At 48.9% G+C, this 25,974-nt stretch overlaps 1 protein-coding gene across 3 annotated transcripts in view; it reads right to left on the bottom strand.

Moving 5' to 3' along the window:
- The window catches only part of CCDC78 (coiled-coil domain containing 78), a 213,124-nt gene that overhangs the window by 100,679 nt on the left and 86,471 nt on the right, over positions 1–25,974 (bottom strand). For all 3 annotated transcript variants that reach the window (XR_012670182.1, XR_012670183.1, XR_007358671.2), the window contains exon 16: positions 17,866–17,964. The gene's annotated coding sequence lies outside the window, so the exon portion shown is untranslated. The remainder of the gene's footprint in view (positions 1–17,865; positions 17,965–25,974) is intronic.

Below are 25,974 nucleotides of genomic sequence, written 5' to 3'. Positions count from 1 at the left end.
GGAAATGAGCGACTGCCAATGGGGGCAGGAGAACAGCGGTTGAGGTCTGTAATGGGAGTGGGGGGTAGGATAGGGAGCGGGACAGCTGCAGGTATTGAGATCTCTAAGGAGAGTGGAGGTAGGATCGGAGCAGGAAGGCAGCAGGTGAGTACGGACAGAGGAGTGGGATTGGGATCTGCATGGGAGCGAGAGGGGTACAATAGGGAGTGGGATAGTAGGTGTTTGTAGGGCACAGGGGAATTTGTCCTTGTGCCTGAGACTAGAGGTATAGTAGAAGCTCATAATGGAATGAGACTAATGAGGATGGATGGGACTAGAGTCACACTACAGAACAATGGGAGGCAAGCTCTGAGGTGCTCTGGGGGGCGGGGGGGAGGCAAGCATTTCCCCATATACTCTTTGACAGAGAGATATTCCTGTAATACAGAGGAGCTGAGTGATAGCTTGCTGAAAGGCAGCTGATGGAGGGGAAACACAGCTACACCAATAATACCTCTATCTGCTAACAAAGGCCTTTCAGCATAGGTCAGCATTTGTAGCTGGGCCACTCCAACTGCACCATCACCCAGGTCCTGGGGACCCAAAAGGCTGTCATTAAAGGAGTCTGCTCCCATAGATGGAGTGGGAGTTCTAAACCCAGCACAGGCACAGAGGGGCTGGGAGAGCTGTGAGGCGCTCCACCCCTCCCACTGCAGCCCGATCCAGCTATTGAGTGCCAGTTGAAGAGAGGCATGGCCAGAGTGAGGGCATTATTGGGATGGGGAAGGGGGAGAATAGCACATGTGTATGGGTGGGGGGGGGGAGCATAGCTGGGAAGGTATATTGTAGGGGAGGCTTGGGGGGCAGAGATTTCAAACTTAGATAGCAATCCACAACTGGACCACTGCCAGTCCTGCAGAGCAGGAGCTGTGGGAGGCATTTGAGGGAAGAACATAGTGGGGCATGGCTAGGGAAGGATTTCTAGGGTTGGGGACAGACCATGAGCGGCGGGTATAGAATCACAGAATATTAGGGTTGGAAGAGACCTCAGGAGGTTATCGAGTCCAATCCCCTGCTCAAAGCAGGACCAACACCAACTAAATCATCCAAGCCAAGGCTTTGTCAAACCAGGCCTTAAAAACCTCTAAGGATGGAGATTCCACCACCTCCCTAGGTAACGCATTCCAGTGTTTCACCACCCTCCTAGTGAAAGAGTTTTTCCTAATATCCAACCTAAACCTCCCCCACTGCAACTTGAGACCATTGCTTCTTGTTCTGTCATCTGCTAACACTGAGAACAACCTAGCTCTTTGGGAACTCCCCGTCAGGTAATTGAAGGCTGTTATCAAAACCCCCCTCAATCTTCTCTTCTGCAGACTAAATAACCCCAGTTCCCTCAGCCTCTCCTCATAAGTCATGTGCCCCAGCCCCCTAATCATTTTCGTTGCCCTCCGCTGGACTCTCTCCAATTTGTCCACATCCCATCTGTAGTGGGGGGACCAAAACTGGACACAATACTCCAGGTGTGGCCTCACCAGTGCTGAATAGAGCGGAATGATCACTTCCCTCCATCTGCTGGCAATATTCCTACTAATACAGCCCAATATGTCATTGGCCTTCTTGGCAACAAGGGCACACTGCTGACTCATATCCAGCTTCTCGTCCACTGACATCCCCAGGTCCTTTTCTGCAGAACTGCTGCTTAGCCAGCAGGTCACCAGCCTGTAGTGGTGCATGGGATTCTTCCTTCCTAAGTGCAGAACTCTGCACTTGTCCTTGTTGAACCTCATCAGATTTCTTTTGGCCCAATCCTTCAATTTGTCCAGGTCACTCTGGACCCTGTCCCTACCCTCCATCGTATCTACCTCTCCCCCCAGCTTAGTGTCATCTGTGAATTTGCTGAGGGTGCAATCCATCCCATCATCCAGATCATTAATAAAGATGTTGAACAAAAGTGGCCCCAGGACCAACCCCTGGGGCACTCCGCTTGATACTGGCTGCCAACTAGACATCAAGCCGTTGATCACTACCCGTTGAGCCTGACAATCTAGCCAGCTTTCTATCCACCTTATAGTCTATTCATCCAATCCATACTTTCTTAACTTGCTAGCAAGAATACTGTGGGACACGGTATCACAATATATCACATCCACCACTTTCCCCATATCTCATCAGAGAAGGCAATGTATAATAGACCAGGGGAAGCTCTGCCTCCCCTGGTGCTACCACGACTGCCAAGAAGATGCTGTGAAGATTTTGCTTTATTTTGCCCCATACAGGTTCTGGGGTGGCCTCCTCTTCTAACATGCTTTTCCCCTAAGTGGGTTGGGTCCGGGAAGGGGAGGCACGATGCAGCTGGCCCAGGGCTCCTCCGTGTGTGCGGGGGGCACGCTTGAGGCTTCGGCCAGCCCAAGGCTTCTCCGGGCAAGGTGGGGAGGCTTGGGGCTGCGACTTGCCCGGGGCTCCTCCAGCCAAGGGCGGGGTGCAGCCGGCCCGGGGCTCCTCTGGGTGTGGGGAGGAGGCTCAGGGCTTTGGCTACCTTGCGGCCGAGGGGGCGCTCCAGGCTTCTCTAGGCTGGGGGAGGGGGCTTGTGGCTCCAGCTGTGGGGGGGGGTGGGGAAGGGGTCTTGGGGCTCCAGCCGTGGGGAGGCGCAGGCAGAAGAGGCGAAGATGGGGCTAGCCTTCCCAAAGGGGGGCTCCGCCTGCCGCCCATGGGGCAGACTGTGGGGGAATTACTAAAGGGGCATGGCAGTAGGGTGGAACAGAAAGGGGACACTCAGTTTCAAAGTACAAGCTGCCTTCTGGGTTCCATGAATGCCAGCACAGATGCATCTGTGCTGGCACTCAGTCAGTTGAGGCTTTACTCCTCAGAGTTTTCAGGACAATCTAAACAAATTTGTGCCTCTCTGTGACTGTAGTGTTTTTTTGTTTGGGATGCAATGTGTATTCAGTTTAGGGTTGCCAACTTCCTGACTGCAGAAAACCAAACACCCTTAACCCACCCCCTGTCCCACCCCCACCCTTGCCCCACCCCTTCTCCAAGGCCCCGCTCACTCCATCCCCCCTCCCTCCATTACTTGTTCTCCCCACCCTCAGTCATTTTCATCGGGATGGGATAGGGGGGTTAGGGTTCCAGCTGGGGGGTGGGGGCTCTGTGGTGGGGCAAGGATGAGGGGCTTGGGGTGCAGGAGGGGGCTCCAGGCTAGGGGGTGGGGCTGAGGGATTCAGAGTGTGGGAAGAGGCTCTAGGCTGGGGCAGGGGGTTGGAGTGTGGGATGGGGTGAGGGCTCTGGCTGGGGGTACGGGATCTGGTGTGGGGCCAGGGATGAGGAGTTTGGGCTGCAGGAGGGGGCTACGGGCTGGGGTGCGGAAGGGAAAGCGGGTGGTGCTTACTTCAGGTGGCTCCCAGAAGCAGCTGGCATGTCCCTGCCGCCCTTAGGTGGAGACTCAGCCAGGCAACTCTGTTCGCTGCCCTCCAGCCGCAGGCGCCACCCCCGCAGCTCCCATTGGCTGTGGTTCCTGGCCAATGGGACTGTGGAGCTGGCCCTCGGGGCAGGGGCAGCGCACAGAGCATCCTGGCTGCCCCTGTGCCTAGTGGTTACAGGGACATGCCGGCTGCTTCTGGGAACTGCACGGAGCCAGGGCAGACAGGGAGCCTGCCTTAGCCCCGCTGCGCTGCTGACTGGAATTTTAATGGCCCAGTCAGCAGCTGGGCCGGCTCTACAGTTTTTGCTGCCCCAAGCAGTGGAAAAAAACTGCAGCCGCAGCAAAAGGAAGAAGTTACCGTGGCAGACGGAACAGAGAAGCTGCTGCCGAATTGCCACTGCGGCCGGAGGAAATGCCGCCCCAAGCACCTGCTTGGAACACTGGTGCCTGGAGCCAGCCCTGATCAGCCGTGCTGACTGAAGCCATCAGGGTCCCTTTTTGACCGAGCATTCTAGTCGAAAACTGGATGCCTGGAAACCCCAATTCAATCAGCTGCAGGATGTTGTAATTGAATGGGCACTTATGCATATACGGCCACTTCAGTGCTACCTGCAAGGAGATGTGGCTGGTTCGAGAGCTCAACATTTGCATGGGATGAAGGTTCCCCAAGTCAGTTCTTTTACTTGAGATTAAGATGGTGCTAGCATCTGGTCTCTAACATCACTCACTTAGATGCAAATGCTGGTTGCACTGAAGTAAATGGCAAAACTCCCATTGACTTCAGTAGGAGCTGGAGCAGGCCCTGGAGCACATGCAGCTATGTCCAGCCTTGCTTGCTGTTTTTCACCCTAAGTTTCTCTCTCTTTGCATCTGTTTGGACCCTCCCAGCTTTCCCAGCAGCAGGGCGGCTGACAGCTGGCGAAGGCACAGCTTTCCCAGCGCATAGCGACAAATTCCTTAAATTCACTGCTACTTTACAGTCTCTGAGAAAGGCTGACTGGGGGAGCTGTGGGGAGGGTGGGAGCAGCCTCCTCACAGGAGTGCAAGTTAAATTAATTCAAGGAGTGCAAGTTAAAGAAGCTTTTAGTAGCACAGAGCTTCCTCCACTGCCCACCTGCTGTTTCTAAAAACTGACCTGCCTTCTTAAAAATCCCTCATCCATTACAGTAAAACCACTCCTCTCTCTGAGCCCATTGACATGGCTGTGCACCTTCAACTGACTCCCAAAGGAGATGGATTGGGCTCTCTATTTTCATCTTCTCCTGTCCATTCCTCTTCCTGCATTTCAGATGAGGTGAAATTGTGTTCATGGCTCCAGCCAGCATTGGTCATTTCTCTCTCTGGCTAGCTAGAAGCCTAATGTAGCCTGAACTTGAATCAAAACCTGATTGTGGATTGTTTAACTAATTAACTAGATAACAACCCTAACTCCTCTGATGTCAATGGAGTCACATCAAAGATGAATTTGGTCCACTGTCTGTACAGTGCTTACAAAGGGTGGAGCACTGTGAAAGTGCTAAGTGACATTCACTCCATTGGTTCATTCTCCCATCTTCCTGTTTCTCTCCCTCTGTTCCCTTTTTGCAGCACATTTCTCTCACTCTTTTACTTGTCCTATTTTCATTCTCTCTCTCCTTTGGTTTCTTTATATCTTTTCCTCCCCGCACTTTCTCCTGCTTCTATTTGCCCTTGATTTTCAGGTTGCTATTGGCCTAATTGGCTCCACCTTCCAGCGAGTACCATAAAATTGGAGAAGTCACCATGGCCAGCTGATTTGGATATGGCGTGCTCTCAGATTGTTCAGATTAGCATCACCCCCACTTCCACTCTCAGCACAGAACCAACATGGGGCTACAGGAGCAGGGGAGAAACTCAAGAGACGCACAGGTCAGGGTAAATGTGTACATTGCCTAGCACAGCTAGGCCCTGATTGGAGCTACAGAGCTCAGTGGAGAGGTTGGATTTCCATTTAGGCCTTATGTGAGACCAAACAAAACTGTCTATTTGGGCCATTACAACATCTTATTCAAATGAAAACTCATAGGACCGCTTGGCCCATCCATTTTGAGCCTCCTTCCTCTTTGGTGGCCTGAGTGTTTTGGCTACCTAAATTACTCAGCAACATTAACACCAACTATACTCTTTAGTTCTCTTTATTCACTGCTAAACACACTGGGTAATAATAAATAGTCTTAGTTCTGCTCTGCTATAAGGCCAGATCTTGAGTGTCCTCAGTTTCTACTGATTTCAGCTAGATTTGCAGGGTTTGGACCCTTATGCACATGCAACCACACTGATGCAAAACAAGTCTGAGGTTCCAAGGCAACATGATGTAGTAGATAAGGCTCTGAAGTGAGATCTGGGCACTATTTCTAGCTCTGCATCTAGCCCACTGTGTGGCCTTGGTCAAGTAAATTCACTTGTGTTCCCTTGCACCCTTTGTCTGTCTTGTCTATTAGATTAGTCCTTCCAGCCAAGCACCATCTCTTCCTATAGCCTAGTAATAAACTGAAGTAAGCAAAAATTATATGAGCCATGCTCAAACCAATTAACAGTGTCCACACAAGAGGGTGGCACTGATTTCACTAAATCAGTTTAGAAAACAACAGTGAAATCTGTTCCATTTATGCATGTGGACAAGCCGGAAATGTTTTTTCCAATGCATAGCACAACAGGCCCTGACCTTAACTGGTACTAGGTGCTACTGTCACACACATAAATAATAATAGTTGCTTGAAAATAACTGAAGGTGGGATTTGTCTCACTATGCTTAGTGTTTCTGGTACAGGGTATTTATTTTTGTGCATGTTACAGGAGTGGATTTGGTCAAACGAATGAGAGGGGAAATCCAGTTTGGGAGGGGAATGTATCTGTAGTTTTTGGAAAAGAAAAATATAGATACACAATTTTTCCCCATCAGTAAATTGAAATGTACCAATGCCTGCTCCATCCCTCAACCCACACCATCCCAAATGTCTAGCATTTATAGAATTAATATTTAAACACTTTATCAATTTAATAATCAATTCCATGAACTCTGCACATACATCACGGTCATGAATGGGAATAGAACTCAAGACCTTCAGCTGTAAAAACACCAGTCTGTAGCAACTGAGCTAAAAAATAATCTGCATTAGCTGTTAATATTAAGGGTATCCACCACGTCAACCAGCCACTAAAGAGCAACTTAGGCACATGAGCCCATATTCAGTACCTCTCAGGGGAAGGGGATGGGAAATATGGAGTTGTTCTCCAGTCTGAATGATCATTTGCCCCCACCCCAGGGTTACCAATTTTTCAAGTTCTAAAAACCAGAAAACCCTGCTCTGCCCCCACCCCTTGCGCCACCCGCTCCTTTCCCCTCCAATCAAACCAAAAATACCTAAACCCCAAAACAGGAATTATTGCAGAAAATGGCATGTTTCCTACCCCCTTCTTCAATCTTAACCATTATCACATGTTCTGAGGAAAGTGGGGGTGTGAAGATTTGCTGCAATACTTATATTCATATTAGTCAGAGTACTTTGGGAAGTGTCAAGGAGTTGCTTCAACTGCTAACATAAGTACCATTACCTATATCCCTAACACAGCACTGAACCAGAGATGCTATAGAAAAGAAGAGGGAAAAGACTGCTGTCACAACAATCCTTCAGCAGAAAACTGTTGGGATACTGATAAGTTACTACACAAGGTGCTGTGCATCATGAAATATAAACACAAAAAATGCATTTCAGCAACAGAAACCTGCTATGATTCTCCCTCTCTCCTCTGTACAATGAAAGCAAAACATGGACTTTTGCTGGCTGTATTTTCATTTTGGCTGAAAAGTTCATTCTTTCCCTCTCCCCTATCCAAAGAGACAGCACCCCAGGCCCACCTTCACCAAAAATCCCATTTAGATCAAATGAAACTTTCCTCTCTACAGAGATCTCTGTGCTGTACAGAGAAAAGGTCCACAGCTCAATTAGGCAAGTCCTGTAATAACCCCAACAAGGCAGAGGGTATTTAGGACCCTCTTTAAGACACATTACTGAGGGAGGAGGGAAAGGGAGGGAAGAATATGGGGAGAAGGAAAGATACTGACTCTACTGAGCTAAACCTCCAGCACCCTCCCCCCGCAAAGGTTCCTAAAAAGTTAGACCTTTAAATAAACTCCAGTACTGACACAATGGCATCCCCCCCCCCCCCACACACACACACCAGAGGCGAGGATGCAGCACATAGTAATTTAGGGTGTTGGGATCTGCCGTGGGGTGGAAAAGGGGAGGGCACTGAGGTCTCCATGTTTCTCCTGGGGAATGAATGGGAGGGGAGCCGGCTCTAGGTCCTGCGGCGGGTGGGGAAGGTGCACGCCTGGGAAAGGGAGGTGAGTCTCAGAGCCAAGGTGGCTCCATTGGGGGAGCGGGGCACGTGGGGGTTTTGCAGCCGCAGGGGTTGGCTGGCGACACGGTGGCTCCGGACTGTTCATAGAATCATAGTGAGAACTGTTGTGTGTGGGAGGGAGGGGGGAGGTCGGCAGCGAGGTGAAATGCTGCTTGCAGCCCACTTCTCCCATCTGGGGGCCAGCAGAGACCTTCCACCTGGGGGAGCAGGGATCCTCCTGCTGGGGCTGAGCGGGGACTCCCTTCCCCGCGGGCTGCCCTGAGCGCCGGGCAGGGGGCACAGCAGGTGCACAGGGGTGTGTACAGTGTGCGCACCCTGCCCCGGCTACTCACCCGTGCAAGGCAGGAGCTGCCGGCAGCATGACAGGGGCTCTGACTGCGGGTGCAGAGGGCGGCGGTGTGGGAGCTGCAGAACCCGGACTGCTCCTGGGCGCACTCTTGCTGCCCATCCGCGGCACTGCTGTTGCTGGAGGAGGCAGTGAGGGAGACTCCAGCACGGGCACACACAGTGGGAGGGGGAGCGGGTGCGCACTGGGGGAGCAAAGGGGGGAGGCACAGCTGCTTGCTGCCCCCGCTGCCGGCTCTGTGCCGCGATCCGCTCGCAGTGCCTTCCTGCCTGCCAGCCCGCCTGCTTGGCCCCAACTGTTCTGGCACCGCTGCAGGCAGTAACCAGACTTTGGGTGTCCAGTCAGTGGTCCTGACTGAACAATGTCATGTGCCCTTTTCGACTGACTGGACTTTCCAGTCGAAAACGGACACCTGGCAACCCTAACCACACCCATCCCCTGTCCATTGATAGCTCTCTTGCTGCAAAAGGCCTTAATTTAATAAATCACACATTGCTGGGAAGCCAATAAGAACAAACCCCTAGCAATTTCATTCCTAATGTCTCAGGCAGAGCTCACATAGAACACCTCTGCCTGCTGCACCTTTCTGCTCTGTGTACACAGCCAGCTGCTACATATTTTTCCTTCCTGGCATAGCAACAACATTTATAAATCAACACAGAACCCAGCCACATAAAGAGAGCCAGGGAGAGGTTACCTCTGGTTCTTTATTTACTTTGTTAAAAAGTTACTTTTCTTCTGTCTCCCCTGATTGAATTAGGGTTTTGGTGGTTGGTGTCTTGAAACCCAGTTGTGCAATTGTCTAGGTTTAGGTTACTGATTGTTTTGGGTCTGTCTCTCTCTCACTCCAAGAAAGATGAGAATATTTTGTTCCCGTAAGTAGGCAAAGGATCAGAAAAGAAATATACACTCAGCTTCGGCAGCTTCTTTGGTTCCCGCCTGGTTTCCTAACATGAAAATGGATCCTCGTGGGAGAAGCTTACTTGGGAGACAAAGCACTGCTTGCCATCTTTGTTTCAGGAGGAGGTGGAAATACAGCTTCCTTACTCTCTGGTTTAGAACAAACTCTCAGGCTTGGGTCTGTCATGAGCTCTAAGCAGACATAAACCTAATGACAGGTCAGATACAAGGTCTTTAATATGACTATGGCAACGCTTATGTGCCTGTTCAGTTACTAAGAGCATCACAGCTTCACTGACACTTTGGGTGTGACATTAGGACCCATTTACACTAAGAAAAATGGCATTGCAACAACTCACATCTTACAGGTATGGTTGTAGCTCTGTGTTGTGGGTCTCTTGCAGCACCTATTCCATTGTGTTGGGAGCATAGGATTTGGGGTAATTTCCAAACAGGAGGCACTGCATTGTGGGATGTGCCAGTGCAGATGAAATGCTTGTAGTATCCTAGGAAAACTGCAGCCTGCACTGATTCAGCAGACCTCAGATAAAGGTCCCAGACACAGCAAACGACCACAATTTGTAAAATACCTGGGACAGCTGTTGCACAGAGACACAAGGTGTCACCCGGCACTGCCAGGTCCAGGCATTCAAGCAGTGGTCTGGTGCAGTGCTCTTTTTGCTTAGTGTACACAGCACATTAGGGTGCCAATGTCACAAAGTGAGAACAAGTAGCCCTGGCACCTTGGGGATGAGCAATACCATTCATTTGATAACCAAATAAATTATTGGGAAGAGGGAGAAGAGATGCACACAGCTTCAAAGCACCAGGCTGGGTCTTAGCCACATGACTCCCACTAATATCAATGGCAGACACACAGGTTGAACCCTCTGTGCTGTTCAGAAAATGTACCCAGTCATGCAGAGACAGGACAAATTCTCCTCTTAGAGTCACTCAATGGAGTTCAACTTGGATATTCTCCTCCCCTTGCATGCAGAGATCTGCCAGGGATTAGCCAGCATGTGCAAGAAGAGCACAATATGTGAGTCAATATCTACCATGTTTTTCCCCTAAGTGAAGAGATTTCCCATCACCCCCACCCAGCTGTCTCAGAGGTTCATTTTAGCTGTCCCTTTCTGGAGCCCTTCAGATCTTGGACTGTTTCTTCTAATGCTGCAAGTGCCTGGGGAAATCCCACTGCTTTTACTTCCTGAACAGCTGTCAGGCAGGTCCACTGACCCACAAAATCCTCCTGACTTGACTGCCAAAGCAGGCTTTGATAGTCACTTGCATATGCTGGAAGGCCTTTGCAGACCATAGAAAGGGCCCCTTGCATTTCCTTATACCCCTGTTGGATTCCTACAGAGAGGAGAATACCAGAGATATAATGCTGGCTGATGGCTTGGCAGACTGGATATGCAGAGGGAACAAAGTCAAGGGCAACAGTCCTCCGAAGCAGAGGAAAAACCTCAAGCAATTAGGGCAATTAAAGGGTTACAGGCAGACAACCAGCAACTGTAAGGAAAGCTACAAAAACACTGGATGTGGGGGGAGCCCAGCAGGAGTCACTGTACAGTTCAGGATAAAAGCTGTGGATGGGAAATTGCTTACAGCTCCACTTGTCCCAGCTTGAGTAACTGCAGAGAATGGTGTGAAATGCACTATCTGGGTAAGAGATCACAGCTACTCTCCTGGCACCTAGGTTGTGTGCTGGCTTGGGGATAGGTTTCACAGCTCCTTGCAGCCTCCTTGCTGCAGGAGATCCATGGGGAAGCTAAGTAAGTGTTAGTCCAATGGGGATGAGCAATCAAATAGAGAGCTGATGTGTCCGCAACTGTCAGCAAAGAGCAGCGATTGCACTTGTGCTTTGTGCTCCTGCTTCCCTAATTGACTCGTTCTATCTTTTTTTTAAAAAAATTTTGTGGGTGGGTAATTTGCCTCCTAAATGAAGAGAACAGCGGCTGGTAAACTGGATTCCATCCCCTGGCTCTCCTTCCCCATCACACACACAAAACCCATCCCCCTCTCCCTCTTCCCACCCCCGTCCCCAGCTCCCCACTGTCTTCCCACATGCTGATTTTTTCCCACAGTCTTAGCCTCATTCTCAAGCCTGTTTTCATTAAGAGTGAATTCTAAGCCCCGTTCTGGATGTAACACTGCATGGACAAGCACAACAGGTGGTGTGATTTTCAAATCCAGTGGGGAGGAAGACAGACACACACACACTTCGAACTATCACAATCTTTCACACACATAAGAGTCAAAGCAAGAACAAGACCAAATCCAAATCTCAGGACTGAGTCCGAATTGTACCTGACAGCCCTCAGCAGACATAAGCCCCTGATGTCAAAATGGGCCTGTCAAAAAAACTGGATTTACAGTGCTCTGGCCTCCAGCACAGATGCTGCTGTGCTTAGAAAAAGCCTTTTAAAATGGGGGATGGGGTAATTCCTATGCTGAAATAACATGGGGGGCTTGTGTAATAAAGTCAGGAAATTCAAAGCAGAGGTCATCATCCCAGCTGGCCTCTCCCTGCTGTAGTAATGGCCAGAGAGCAGCCATAGCCTTTGGTTTCATGCCCTTTCCTTGGACTGGATAACAACTGTAGTTAAACACAGATTTAAAAAAAATTGCAAAGGATTTTATGGGGAGTGGGGTTAGCAGAGAGTATTAGTTGTACAAGGATTCTGGCTCTGTTACTGACTCACTGCGTGGCCTTGGGCAAATCATTTCACCTCTCTGTGACTCCATTTCCCTAACAATAATATTTCTGTCTCCTACAGAAATTGTGAAGTGCTTTGAGATCCTTGGATGGAAGTAACAACCATCACCATGACCCTTTAACGGGGTTTGAATCCAGGACCTTCAGCACAGACCTGGAGCTAGAGGGCTAACTAAACCCATTAGCTAGCAGCAGTAATATCATCATCACCTAACGCTAATCTAGCATTTTAGATCTCCAAGCACTTTACAAAGGTAGTATCATTGTCCCCATTTTATAGATGGGGCAATTAAAGGCTAGGGAAGTGAAAGGACTTGCTAAAGGTCACTCAGGAGGCCAGCAGCAGAGCCAGGAATGGAACCCAGATCTCCTGAGGCCCAAGCAACTGCGCTCTGTACCAGGCCACACTGCCTCCCTAGAGGAGACACCCTGCCACTCTGGATGAGTAGCAGATGGGGACACAAACAGATTTTGAGCATGTTATGCTCTAGATGCACAATATTGTCATTAGAGAAATAAAAGAGGTTTGGGTGGTTTTAATTTGTCAGGGCCTTGAAATAGGTGAATATCCCCAAGATAGCACTGTCTTTTGCCTAGGAACACAGTGTATTTAGTACTCACAATTGTTATTCACTATTTTCCCAGTGCTCAAGAGTATGCTGGGTGCTTTTCAGGACAAATAGAAAGGAATGGTCTCGGCACAAAGCTCTAAAGATTTAGAGCAGGTTGCACAGCAGAGCCAAGAGGCCAGTGAAGAAGCTTGGCAACATGTGACCTCCAGAAGAAGAAGGAGGAATGTCCGGGTTCCAGCAACGCGGACACAGGTAACTAACCGCTTTCATGTTCTCTCCACAGGTACCTTTGTGGAGAGTGGACCAGATGATATGTCTGTGGGGAGAAAGCAGAAGGAGACTCCGCTGGTTGGAAGGCATGAGATGCACTGTCCTGAGGTGGGGGGTTCCACGACCACCACTCCCAAGAGATGGAGGCGGGTGGTGGTGGTCGGGGACTCTCTCCTCCGGGGGACTGAGTCATCTATCTGCCGCCCTGACCAGGAAAACCGAGAAGTCTGATGCTTGCCAGGGGCTAAGATTCGCGATGTGACGGAGAGACTGCCGAGACTCATCAAGCCCTCGGATCGCTACCCCTTCCTGCTTCTCCACGTGGGCACCAATGATACTGCCAAGAATGACCTTGAGCGGATCACTGCGGACTACGTGGCTCTGGGAAGAAGGATAAAGGAGTCTGAGGCGCAAGTGGTGTTCTCGTCCATCCTCCCCGTGGAAGGAAAAAGCCGGGGCAGGGACCGTCAAATCGTGGAAATTAACGAATGGCTACGCAGGTGGTGTCGGAGAGAAGGCTTTGGATTCTTTGACCATGGGATGGTGTTCCATGAAGGAGGAGTGCTGGGCAGAGAGGGGCTCCATCTTACGAAGAGAGGGAAGAGCATCTTTGCCAGCAGGCTGGCTAACCTAGTGAGGACGGCTTTAAACTAGGTTCACCAGGGGAAGAAGACCAAAGCCCTGAGGTAAGTGGGAAAGCGGGATACCGGGAGGAAGCACAGGCAGGAACGTCTGTGAGGGGAGGGCTCCTGCCTCATACTGAGAATGAGGGGCGATCAGCAGGTTATCTCAAGTGCTTATATACGAATGCACAAAGCCTTGGAAACAAGCAGGGAGAACTGGAGGTCCTGGTGATGTCAAGGAATTATGACGTGATTGGAATAAAGAGACTTGGTGGGATAACTCACATGACTGGAGTACTGTCATGGATGGTTATAAACTGTTCAGGAAGGACAGGCAGGGCAGAAAAGGTGGGGGAGTAGCACTGTATGTAAGGGAACAGTATGACTGCTCAGAGCTCCGGTACGAAACTGCAGAAAAACCTGAGTGTCTCTGGATTAAGTTTAGAAGTATGAGCAACAAGAGTGATGTAGTGGTGGGAGTCTGCTATAGACCACCGGACCAGGGGGATGAGGTAGATGAGGCTTTCTTCCGGCAGCTCACGGAAGCTACTAGATTGCACGCCCTGGTTCTCATGGGTGACTTTAATTTTCCTGATATCTGCTGGGAGAGCAATACAGCGGTGCATAGACAATCCAGGAAGTTTTTGGAAAGTGTAGGGGACAATTTCCTGGTGCAAGTGCTAGACGAGCCAACTGGGGGGTAGCTTTTCTTGACCTGCTGCTCACAAACAGGGAAGAATTAGTGGGGGAAGCAAAAGTGGACGGGAATCTGGGAGGCAGTGACCATGAGTTGGTTGAGTTCAGGATCCTGACACAGGGAAGAAAGGTAAGCAGCAGGATACAGACCCTGGACTTCAGGAAAGCAGACTTCGACTCCCTCAGGGAACGGATGGGTAGGATCCCCTGGGGGACTAACATGAAGGGGAAAGGAGTCCAGGAGAGCTGGCTGTATTTCAAGGAATCCCTGTTGAGGTTACAGGGACAAACCATCCCGATGAGTCGAAAGAATAGTAAATATGGCAGGCGACCAGCTTGGCTTAATGGTGAAATCCTAGCGGATATTAAACATAAAAAAGAAGCTTACAAGAAGTGGAAGGTTGGACATATGACCAGGGAAGAGTATAAAAATGTTGCTTGGGCATGTAGGAATGAAATCAGGAGGGCCAAATCGCACCTGGAGCTGCAGCTAGCAAGAGATGTCAAGAGCAACAAGAAGGGTTTCTTCAGGTATGTTGGCAACAAGAAGAAAGCCAAGGAAAGTGTGGGCCCCTTATTGAATGAGGGAGGCAACCTAGTGACAGAGGATGTGGAAAAAGCTAATGTGCTCAATGCTTTTTTTGCCTCTGTCTTCACTAACAAGGACAGCTCCCAGACTGCTGCACTGGGCATCACAATGTGGGGAGTAGACGGCCAGCCCTCTGTGGAGAAAGAGGTGGTTAGGGACTATTTAGAAAAGCTGGACGTGCACAAGTCCATGGGGCCGGACAAGTGGCATCCGAGAGTGCTAAAGGAATTGGCGGCTGTGATTGCAGAGCCATTCGCCATTATCTTTGAAAACTCGTGGCGAACGGGGGAAGTCCCAGATGACTGGAAAAAGGCTAATGTAGTGCCAATCTTTAAAAAAAGGGAAGAAGGAGGATCCTGGGAACTACAGCAAAGCTTTGCTTGACTTTAGCAAAGCTTTTGGCAAAGCTTTTGACACGGTCTCCCACAGTATTCTTGTCAGCAAGTTAAGGAAGTATGGGCTGGATGAATGCACTACAAGGTGGGTAGAAAGCTGGCTAGATTGTCGGGCTCAACGGGTAGTTATCAATGGCTCCATGTCTAGTTGGCAGCCGGTATCAAGTGGAGTGCCCCAAGGGTTGGTCCTGGGGCCGGTTTTGTTCAATATCTTCATAAATGATCTGGAGGATGGTGTGGATTGCACTCTCAGCAAATTTGCGGATGATACTAAACTGGGAGGAGTGGTAGATACGCTGGAGGGGAGGGATAGGATACAGAAGGACCTAGACAAATTGGAGGATTGGGCCAAAAGAAATCTGATGAGGTTCAATAAGGATAAGTGCAGGGTCCTGCACTTAGGACGGAAGAACCCAATGCACAGCTACAGACTAGGGACCGAATGGCTAGGCAGCAGTTCTGCGGAAAAGGACCTAGGGGTGACAGTGGACGAGAAGCTGGATATGAGTCAGCAGTGTGCCCTTGTTGCCAAGAAGGCCAATGGCATTTTCGGATGTATAAGTAGGGGCATAGCGAGCAGATCGAGGGACGTGATCGTTCCCCTCTATTCGACATTGGTGAGGCCTCATCTGGAGTACTGTGTCCAGTTTTGGGCCCCACACTTCAAGAAGGATGTGGATAAATTGGAGAGAGTCCAGCGAAGGGCAACAAAAATGATTAGGGGTCTGGAACACATGAGTTATGAGGAGAGGCTGAGGGAGCTGGGATTGTTTAGCCTGCAGAAGAGAAGAATGAGGGGGGATTTGATAGCTGCTTTCAACTACCTGAAAGGGGGTTCCAAAGAGGATGGCTCTAGACTGTTCTCAATGGTATCAGATGACAGAACGAGGAGTAATGGTCTCAAGCTGCAGTGGGGGAGGTTTAGATTGGATATTAGGAAAAACTTTTTCACTAAGAGGGTGGTGAAACACTGGAATGCGTTACCTAGGGAGGTGGTAGAATCTCCTTCCTTAGAGGTTTTTAAGGTCAGGCTTGACAAAGCCCTGGCTGGGATGATTTAACTGGGAATTGGTCCTGCTTCGAGCAGGGGGTTGGACTAGATGACCTTCAGGGGTCCCTTCCAACCCTTATATTCTATGATTCTGATTCTATGACAGGCCAGTCAGCCTCACCTCAGTCCCCAGAAAAATCATGGAGCAGGTCCTCAAGGAATCAATCCTGAAGCACTTACATGAGAGGAAAGTGATCAGGAACAGTCAGCATGGATTCACCAATCCATGCCTGACTAATCTAATCGCCTTCTATGATGAGATTACTGGTTCTGTGGATGAAGGGAAAGCAGTGGATGTATTGTTTCTTGACTTTAGCAAAGCTTTTGACACAGTCTCCCACAGTATTCTTGTCGGCAAGTTAAAGAAGTATGGGCTGGATGAATGCACTATAAGGTGGGTAGAAAGTTGGCTAGATTGTCGGGCTCAACGGGTAATGATCAATGGCTCCATGTCTAGTTGGCAGCCGGTGTCAAGTGGAGTGCCCCAGGGGTCGGTCCTGGGGCCGGTTTTGTTCAATATCTTCATAAATGACCTGGAGGATGGTGTGGATTGCACTCTCCGCAAATATGCGGATGATACTAAACTGGGAGGAGTGGTAGATACGCTAGAGGGCAGGTATAGGATACAGAAGGACCTAGACAAATTGGAGGATTGGGCCAAAAGAAATCTGATGAGGTTCAATAAGGATAAGTGCAGGGTCCTGCACTTAGGACAGAAGAACCCAATGCACCGCTACAGACTAGGGACCGAATGGCTAGGCAGCAGTTCTGCGGAAAAGGACCTAGGGGTTACAGTGGACGAGAAGCTGGATATGAGTCAGCAGTGTGCCCTTGTTGCCAAGAAGGCCAATGGCATTTTGGGATGTATAAGTAGGGGCATAGCGAGCAGATCGAGGGACGTGATCGTTCCCCTCTATTCGACATTGGTGAGGCCTCATCTGGAGTACTGTGTCCAGTTTTGGGCCCCACACTACAAGAAGGATGTGGATAAATTGGAGAGAGTCCAGCGAAGGGCAACAAAAATGATTAGGGGTCTGGAACACATGACTTATGAGGAGAGGCTGAGGGAACTGGGATTGTTTAGTCTGCGGAAGAGAAGAATGAGGGGGGATTTGATAGCTGCTTTCAACTACCTGAGAGGTGGTTCCAGAGAGGATGGTTCTAGACTATTCTCAGTGGTAGAAGAGGACAGAACAAGGAGTAATGGTCTCAAGTTGCAGTGGAGGAGGTTTAGGTTGGATATTAGGAAAAACTTTTTCACTAGGAGGGTGGTGAAACACTGGAATGCGTTACCTAGGGAGCTGGTAGAATCTCCTTCCTTAGAAGTTTTTAAGGTCAGGCTTGACAAAGCCCTGGCTGGGATGATGTAGTTGGGGATTGGTCCTGCTTTGAGCAGGGGGTTGGACTAGATGACCTCCTGAGGTCCCTTCCAACCCTGATATTCTATGATTCTATGATTCTATGCCCCTATTCTATCTCGGGTGCTGATCCCACAATAAGCTCTGGGTGGGCAGACCACAGTGCCCACGCAAAGCCCTGCTGAAGTCAGTGAGGCAGCATGTCGGCACAGGGGTCCAGCTCATTGCAGAATTGGGGTCCAGGTTTCTAAACCAGGCCCATCACCTCTAGTAGCTGAGTTCCTAATTTTAGACCTGCCTGGCAGGGACTGGTAGATCTGTGAGTTCTCTTTTGCCATCTGTGATACATGAAGGGGGGGCGAGAGTAGCTCCCTTTGATGGATACCCAGCCAGCCAGTTAGCTGTAAAATCCCTCTTGGTCTGTTCTCTGCTTGCTTTACCTGTAAAGGGTTAACAAGCCCACAGGTAAAAGAAAAGGAGTGGGCTCCTGACCAAAAGAGCCAATAGGAAGGTAGAACTTTTTAAAATGGGGGGGGGGGACGACAAAAAAAACCAACCTTTTCCTTTTGTCTGTCCTTCTTTGGGCTGCAGAGCATTGAACAGAGCAGCAGTGCTGTGTAAGGCTTGAACCAGATATGAAAATTCATCTTCCATACCTAGAAAAAATATTTGGATAGGGAATGTTTAGTTAGACACAATCCGGTTTATTTTGGCTTGTGGATCTCCTCTGTGCTAACCCTAGATACTTTTGTTTGCTTGTAACCTTCAAGCTGAACCCCCAAAAAAGCTAGTTTGGTGCTTAATTTTTGAAATTGCTCTTTTAAAATCTAGCAAAAGCCTAAGTTCCAGATGTATTTTTTTTCTTTTTGTTTTTAATAAAAATTACCTTTTTTAAGAACAGGATTGGATTTTTGGTGTCCTAAGAGGTTTGTGCACATGCTCTTTGATTAGCTGGTAGCCACAGCTAATTTCCTTTGTTTTCTTTCTCAGCTCTTTCCCAGAGGCGGAGGGTGGGGGTGGGGGGGTGAAAGGGCTTGAGGGTACCCCACAGGGAGGAATTCCCAAGTGCTCCTTCCTGGGCCCAAAGGGGTTTTTTTCCTTTTGCATTTGGGTGGTGGCAGTGTTTACCAAGCCAAGGTCAGAGAAAAGCTGTAAGCTTGGGAGTGTAATACAAGCCTGGAGTGGCCAGTATTAATTTTTTAAATCCTTGCGGGCCCCCACTTCTGCACTCGGAGTGACAGAGTGGGGATTCAGCCTTGTCAGGCCCATCACCTCTAGTAGCTGAGCTCCTAATTTTAGACCTGCCTGGCAGGGGTTGGTTGATCTGTGAGTTCTCTTTTGCCATCTATGCAGTGTGGTCCCCTGCCAAGAAGCAGCAGGAGTTCTGCTCTAGAGTGCTGATGTTTACTAGTGGTCGGGGCCCTCATCATGTGTTCCCATCTCTCACACCAACTGGCTGCCCACTATGTGCAAAAGGACAAGCTGCAGCTGAGGTTCTCTTTTGAGCAAGTCTTTCCTACTGCCCACATGGCCTGTGCACTTATAGGCAGCCCTACAGCCAGATCTGTCATCAGCAAGGTTTTTTTAAAGATGTATTAAGATTTCCAAATACACCATGGTGTTTGTTGGAGAAGCCAGGGAGACCTTGCTCACTCTAAGGGATCTGCCCTGGGGATGGGTCTGATCCCAAACCCAAAAATGTGAAGGGAGAGAGGGAAAGTCAGAGCACAAATAAGGATCCAGCTCTGACCTTTGAAGCTGGCCCCTAATTGTAAAATAGCCCAGCCCAAAACCCATCTCTGAACCCTCCTGAGCCTTGGATACTTGGAACTTCACATCCAAATTTTGTGACCTGGACCAATCTCTCAAAATTCCATCATTGGTGAAGTTGCAACACTCCTGCTGACATTATCAGCTTGACTTAAGTGAGGCGTGCTTCCTCCAGCACATCTCAGACCCAGTGAGTCAAAAGAACAGAGTGAAGCTACGGGGGCCTGTGTAAGATTCAACTCTAAAGGCTGATTTGGTATTTGAAGGAGTAAGAAACGAACAGATGAATTGTGACATTTTATCCAATGGTCACCCAAGCTCTTCCTATCTAGGTACCCCTGGACAGACAGATCCCTGTGGCCTGCTGTGTAGATATTCTCATCAGTTGAGTAATTCTCTCATAGCTCAGTCACCCAAGATCTGTTTGTGACACTGTGTACCCCAAAGCAACACCCTGGCATCCCCATATTTACCATGGCGATATGATTATGATATGTTTTGTAAAAAGTATGTCATGTACGGTATCAATGGAAAAGTTATGATTTGTTGTATATGATTATCCGATGTGTATACATAGACTCATAGGCTCATAGATATTAAGGTCAGAAGGGACCATTATGATCATCTAGTCTGACCTCCTGCACAATGCAGGCCACAGAATCTCACCCATCCACTCCTGCAATAAACCTCTCACCTATGTCTGAGCTATTGAAGTCCTCAAATCATGGTTTAAAGACTTCAAGGTGCAGAGAATCCTCCAGCAAGTGACCCATGCCCCATGCTACATAGGAAGGCGAAAAACCCACAGGGCCTCTTTCAATCTGCCCTGGAGGAAAATTCCTTCCCGACATCAAATATGGTGATCAGCTGAACCCTGCGCATATGGGCAAGACTCACCAGCCAGATACCCAGGAAAGAATTCTCTGTAGTAACTCAGACCCCACCCCATCTAACATCCCATCACAGGCCATTGGGCCTATTTACCATGAATAGTTAAACAATAAATTAATTGACAAAATCATGTTATCCCATCATACCATCTCCTCCATAAACTTATCGAGTTTAATCTTGAAGCCAGATAGGTCTTTTGCCCCCACTGCTTCCCTTGGAAGGCTATTCCAGAACTTTACTCCTCTGATGGTTAGAAACCTTCGTCTAATTTCAAGTCTAAACTTCCCGATGGCAAGTTTATATCCATTTGTTCTTGTGTCCACATTGGTACAGAGCTTAAATAATTCCTCTCCATTTTTGTATCTAAAGTTATGAATAATGACTATGTGCCAGTATTTCAAATGTGTTTGCTGCTGGGTAATACCAACAAGATAGTTTACAGCCAGTCTAGCCAACACATTGTGGATGAACCATACAAGGTAATGGCCCATTAAGGCCTTGTCTATGAAATTAGGTCGAATTTATAGAAGTCAGTTTTGTAGAAAGCATTTTTATACAGTTGATTGTGTGTGTCCCCACATAAATGCTCTAAGTGCATATAGTCGGCGGAGTGTGTCCACAGCACCGAGGCAACTGTCAACTTCTGGAGCGTTGCATTGGGGGTAGCTATCCCACAGTTCCCGCAGTCTCCGCCACCCATTGGAATTCTGGGTAGAAATCCCAGTTCCTGATGGGGCTAAAACATTGTCGCGGGTGGTTCTGGGTACATATCGTCAGGCCCCCCTTCCCTCCCTCCTTCTGTGAAAGCAAGGGCAGACAATCGTTTTGCGCCTTTTTGTTGAGTTACCTGTGCAGACGCCATACCACGGCAAGCATGGAGCCTGCTCAGCTAACCGTCACTGTATGTCTCCTGGGCGCTGGCAGACGCGGTACTGCATTGCTACACAGCAGCAGTTTATTGACTTTTTGCAGCAGCCAGTGCAGTATGACCGGTAGCCATCGTTGACGTAGTCCTGGGTGCTCTTTTAACCGACCTCAATGAGGTCAAGGGCGCCTAGGCAAACATGGGAGTGACTCAGCCAGGTCATTTCCCTTTTAAGTTTCGTCTCATGGCAATTCAGTTCTACCGGCAGTGCACTGTCTTTTAATCAGCAGCCAGCAGAAGACTTGGCCAGCAGTCATACTGCACCGTCTTCTGCCGAGCACCCAGGAGATGAGGATGGCTAGCGGTCGTACTGCACAGTCTGCTGCCAGCAAAATGTATAAAGATAGATGAAGTGGATCAAAACAAGAAATAGACCAGATTTGTTTTGTATTCATTTTCTCCTCCTTCCCTCCGTGAAAACAACGACCTGCTAAACCCAGTTTTGAGTTCTATCCTTGAGGTTTTGAGTTCTATCCTTGAGGGGGCCATTCTGTTTCTCGCAAAGCCACCCCCTTTGTTGATTTTAATTCCCTGTAAGCCAACCCTGTAAGCCATGTTGTCAGTCGCCCCTCCCTCCGCGAGAGCAACGGCAAACAATCGTTTCGCGCCCTTTTCCCTGCATTGCCCGAGCAGGAGCAGACGCCACAGCACAGCAAGCATGGAGCCCGTTCAGCTCACTACAGCAGTTATGACCATTGTAAACACCTTGCACATTATCGTGCAGTGTATGCAGAACCAGCACCTGAAAAACCAGGTGAGGAGGCGACAGCAGCGCGGTGATGAGGACATGAACACACTTTTCTCTAAAACCGCATTTCCCCGCAATTTGGAGATCATGGTGTTAATGGGGCAGGCTCATGCTGTGGAACGCTGATTCTGGGCCTGGGAAACAAGCACAGACTGGTGGAACTGCATAGTGTTGCGGGTCTGTGATGATTCCCAGTGGCTCCGAAACTTTTGCATGCATAAGGGCACTTTCATGGAACTTTGTGACTTGCTTTCCCCTGCCCTGAAGTGCAAGAATACCGAGATGAGAGCAGCCCTCACAGTTGAGAAGTGAGTGGCAGTAGTTCTGTGGAAGCTTGCAATGCCATACAGCTACCGGTCAGTCGGGAATCAATTTGGAGTGGGCAAATCTACTGTGGGGGTTGCTGTGATGCAAGTAGCCAATGCAATCATTGAGCTGCTGCTATCAAAGGTAGTGACTCTGGGAAATGTGCAGGTCATACTAGATGGCTTTGCTGCAATGGGACTCCCTAAATGTGGTGGGGCTATACACGGAATGCATATCTTTATCTTGGGACCGGACCACCAGTGCAGCCAGTACATAAACCGCAAGGGGTACTTTTCAATGGTGCAGCAAGCACTGGTGGATCACAAGGGACGTTTCACCAACATCAACGTGGGATGGCCGGGAAAGGTACATGACGCTCGCATCTTCAGGAACTCTGGTCTGTTTCAAAAGCTGCAGGAAGGGACTTACTTTCCAGACCGGAAAATAACCGTTGGGGATGTTGAAATGCCTATAGTTATCCTTGGGGACCCAGACTACCCCTTAATGTCATAGCTCATGAAGCCATACACAGGCACCCTGGACAGTAGTCAGGATCTGTTCAACTATAGGCTGAGCAAGTGCAGAATGGTGGTAGAGTGTGCATTTGGATGTTTAAAGGGTCGCTGGCGCAGTTTACTGACTCACTCAGACCTCAGCGAAACCAATATTCCCATTGTTATTGCTGCTTGTTGTGTGCTCCACAATCTCTGTGAGAGTAAGGGGGAGACGTTTATGGCGGGGTGGGAGGTTGATGCAAATCGCCTGGCTGCTGAATACGCGCACCCAGACACCAAGGCAGTTAGAAGAGCACAGCAGGAAGCGGTGCGCATCAGAGAAGCTTTGAAAACCAGTTTCATGACTGGCCAGGGTACTGTGTGACACTTCTGTTTGTTTCTCCTTGATGAAAACCCACCTCCTTGGTTGACTCTAATTCCCTGTAAGTTCCCTGTCCTCCCGCCTGTGATCACAGCTTGCTTGCAAAGGAAATAAAGTCACTATCATTTAAAAAACATATATTCTTTATTAATTGATTATAAAAATAGGGAGATAACTCACAAGGTAGCCCGGGTGCGGTGTGGGAGGAGGGTAGGGGGGAAGGAAAAGGCCACTTTAAAATTTGTTGAATGCCAGTCTTCTGTTGCTTGAGCTGTCCACTGGGGTAGACTGGTGGGGTGCCCGGAGCCCCCCCCTCTGCATTCTTGGGCATCTGGGTGAGGAGGCTATGGAACTTGGGGGGAAGTAGGGCAGTTAAACAGGGGCTGCAGTGGCAGACTGTGATCCTGCTGCTGTTCATGAACCTCCACCAGACGCCAGAGCATGTCTGTTTGATCGCGCAGTAGCCCCAGTGTTTCCTCATGCCTCCTCTGATCTTCCTGCTGCCACCTCTCCTCACGTTCATCGGCCACCGTCCTGTTCTCTGTTATTGTGTCCCTCCACACATCTCTGTCATTGCCAGACGACTGCATGAGCTCAGAGAACATTTCATCACGCAACCGTTTTTTTTGCCGCCTTATCTGAGATAGCCTTTGGGACGGAGGAGAGAGGCTTGAAACATTTGCAGCTGCTGGAGGAAAAAAAGGGAGTGAAGTATTTTAAAAGATATATTTTACAGAACAATGGCTATACTCTTTCACGTTAAACAACACTATTTACATTTCATAGCACATGTGATTTTGGTAAAAGGTCGCATTTTGTATCTTATATAGAGTGCCTGCGGCTTTGGTGTTAGAGATCACACACACAAGGCCAGGCAACAGAATTCGGCTTGCAGGCGGCCATGGTAAGTCATAGTCTTTCAGCTTCTGCAACCTTCAAAACAGCAGCCCCCTCCTTTCCCATACCAAGCAAAGCCTGTTGAGTTGGCCATTCAGTGTGGCAGTTTTCCTGTTAACGTGCAGCAGCAGAAACCAAACTAACCACCTCCCCCATCCAATTTTCTGGGATGATCACTTTTTCCCTCCCCCCACCGCCTGGCTGGTATCAGGGAAGATCCTTCCTAGCCAAACACGAACAGCTCAGCGCCAATGCCCCCCCCCACACACACACCACCATGTGGCTAACTGTGGGGAGGATTTCTTTTCAGCCACAGGCAAACAGCCCAGTAGGAATGAGCACCTCTGAATGTCCCCTTAATCAAATTCCCCTATTTCAACCAAGTTACCATGAACGATATCACTCTCCTGAGGATAACACAGAGAGATAAAGAATGGATGTTGCTTGAATGCCAGCTGTCATAAATATAAAGGGAAGGGTAAACCCCTTTAAAATCCCTCCTGGCCAGAGGAAAAATCCTCTCACCTGTAAAGGGTTAAGAAGCTAAAGGTAACCTCGCTGGCACCTGACCAATGAGGAGACAAGATACTTTCAAAAGCTGGGAGGAGGGAGAAAAACAAAGGGTCTGGCTCTGTCTGTATGATGCTTTTGCCGGGAACAGAACAGGAATGTAGTCTTAGAACTTAGTAAGTAATCTAGCTAGGTATGTGTTAGATTATGATTTCTTTAAATGGCTGAGAAAATAGCTGTGCTGAATAGAATGAATATTCCTGTCTGTGTGTCTTTTTTGTAACTTAAAGTTTTGCCTAGAGGGATTCTCTATGTTTTGAACCTAATTACCCTGTAAGGTATTCACCATCCTGATTTTACAGAGATGATTCTTTTCTTTTTACTTCTTTTACAAGTCTTCTTGTAAGGAAACTGAATGCTTTTTCATTGTTCTAAGATCCAAGGGTTTGGGTCTGTGGTCACCTATGCAAATTGGTGAGGATTTTTACCAAAACCTTCCCCAGGAAGTGGGGTGCAAGGGTTGGGAGGATTTTGGGGGGAAAGACGTGTCCAAACTCCGTTTTTTCAGGGACCCAGATAAAGTTTGTTGGTGGCAGTGGAAATCCAAGGGCAAAGGGTAAAATAATTTGTACCTTGGGGAAGTTTTAACCTAAGCTGGTAAAAGTAAGCTTAGGAGGTTTTCATGCAGGTCCCCACATCTCTACCCTAGAGTTCAGAGTGGGGAAGGAACCTTGACACCAGCAAACACCGGGACCATACGCTGCCAGGCTTTGTCATGCAATGATACCAGATTACTTGCTACTAGCATGGCATGGTAAAGTGTCCTACCATGGAGGATGGAATAAGGCTGCTCTCCCCAGAAACCTTCTGCAAAGGCTTTTAGAGTACCTCCAGGAGAGCTTCATGGAGATGTCCCTGGAGGATTTCCGCTCCATCCCCAGACACGTTAACAGACTTTTCCAGTAGCTGTACTGGCCACGAATGCATCCCAAGTCCTCAGGGCTACTTAATCATTAAAAAATGCTTGCTTTTATAACATGTATTATATTTAAAAAGGTACACTTACCAGAGGTCCCTTCTCTGGCTTCGTTGGGTTGGGAGGGTATTTCGGTCAGGGTGATAAAAAGATCCTGGCTGTCGGGGAGAATGGTGTGCTGTGTGCTCTCCTCAAGCTCATGCTCCTCATCATCATCTTCCCCATCTGAAAAATCCTCAGCCTCGGCGGAGAGTACCCCATCATCGGAGTCCACGGACAGGAGTGGGGTAGTGGTGGCGGCCCCCCCTAGAATTGCATGCAGCTCAGCGTAGAAGAGGCATGTCTGGGGCTCTGTCCCGGAGCATCCGTTTGAGTCTTTGGTTTTCTGAGCTCCTTAAGTTTCATGCAGCACTGTGTTGCATCCCTGCTGTAGCCTCTGTCCCTCATGGCCTCTGAGATTTTTTGAAATGTTTTGGCATTTCGTCTTTTGGAACGTAGTTCTGATAGCATGGATTCCTCTCCCCATACAGCAATCAGATCCAGTACCTCCCGTTCAGTCCATGCTGGAGCTCTTTTTCGATTCTGGAACTGTATGGTCACCTGTGCTGATAAGCTCGCCTGGCCAAACAGGAAATGAGATTCAAAAGTTCCCGGGGCTTTTCCTGTACACCTGGCCAGTGCATCCAAGTTCAGAGTGCTGTCCAGAGCGGTCACAATGGTGCACTGTGGGATAGCTCCTGGAGGCCAATACCTTTGAATTGCGTCCA

This window comes from Caretta caretta, chromosome 10 (assembly GCF_965140235.1).
Source record: "Caretta caretta isolate rCarCar2 chromosome 10, rCarCar1.hap1, whole genome shotgun sequence".
NCBI lineage: Eukaryota > Metazoa > Chordata > Testudines > Cheloniidae > Caretta > Caretta caretta.
The sequence above is the reverse complement of the archived record's forward strand: the minus strand, read 5'-3'. Positions and strand labels throughout refer to the sequence as shown.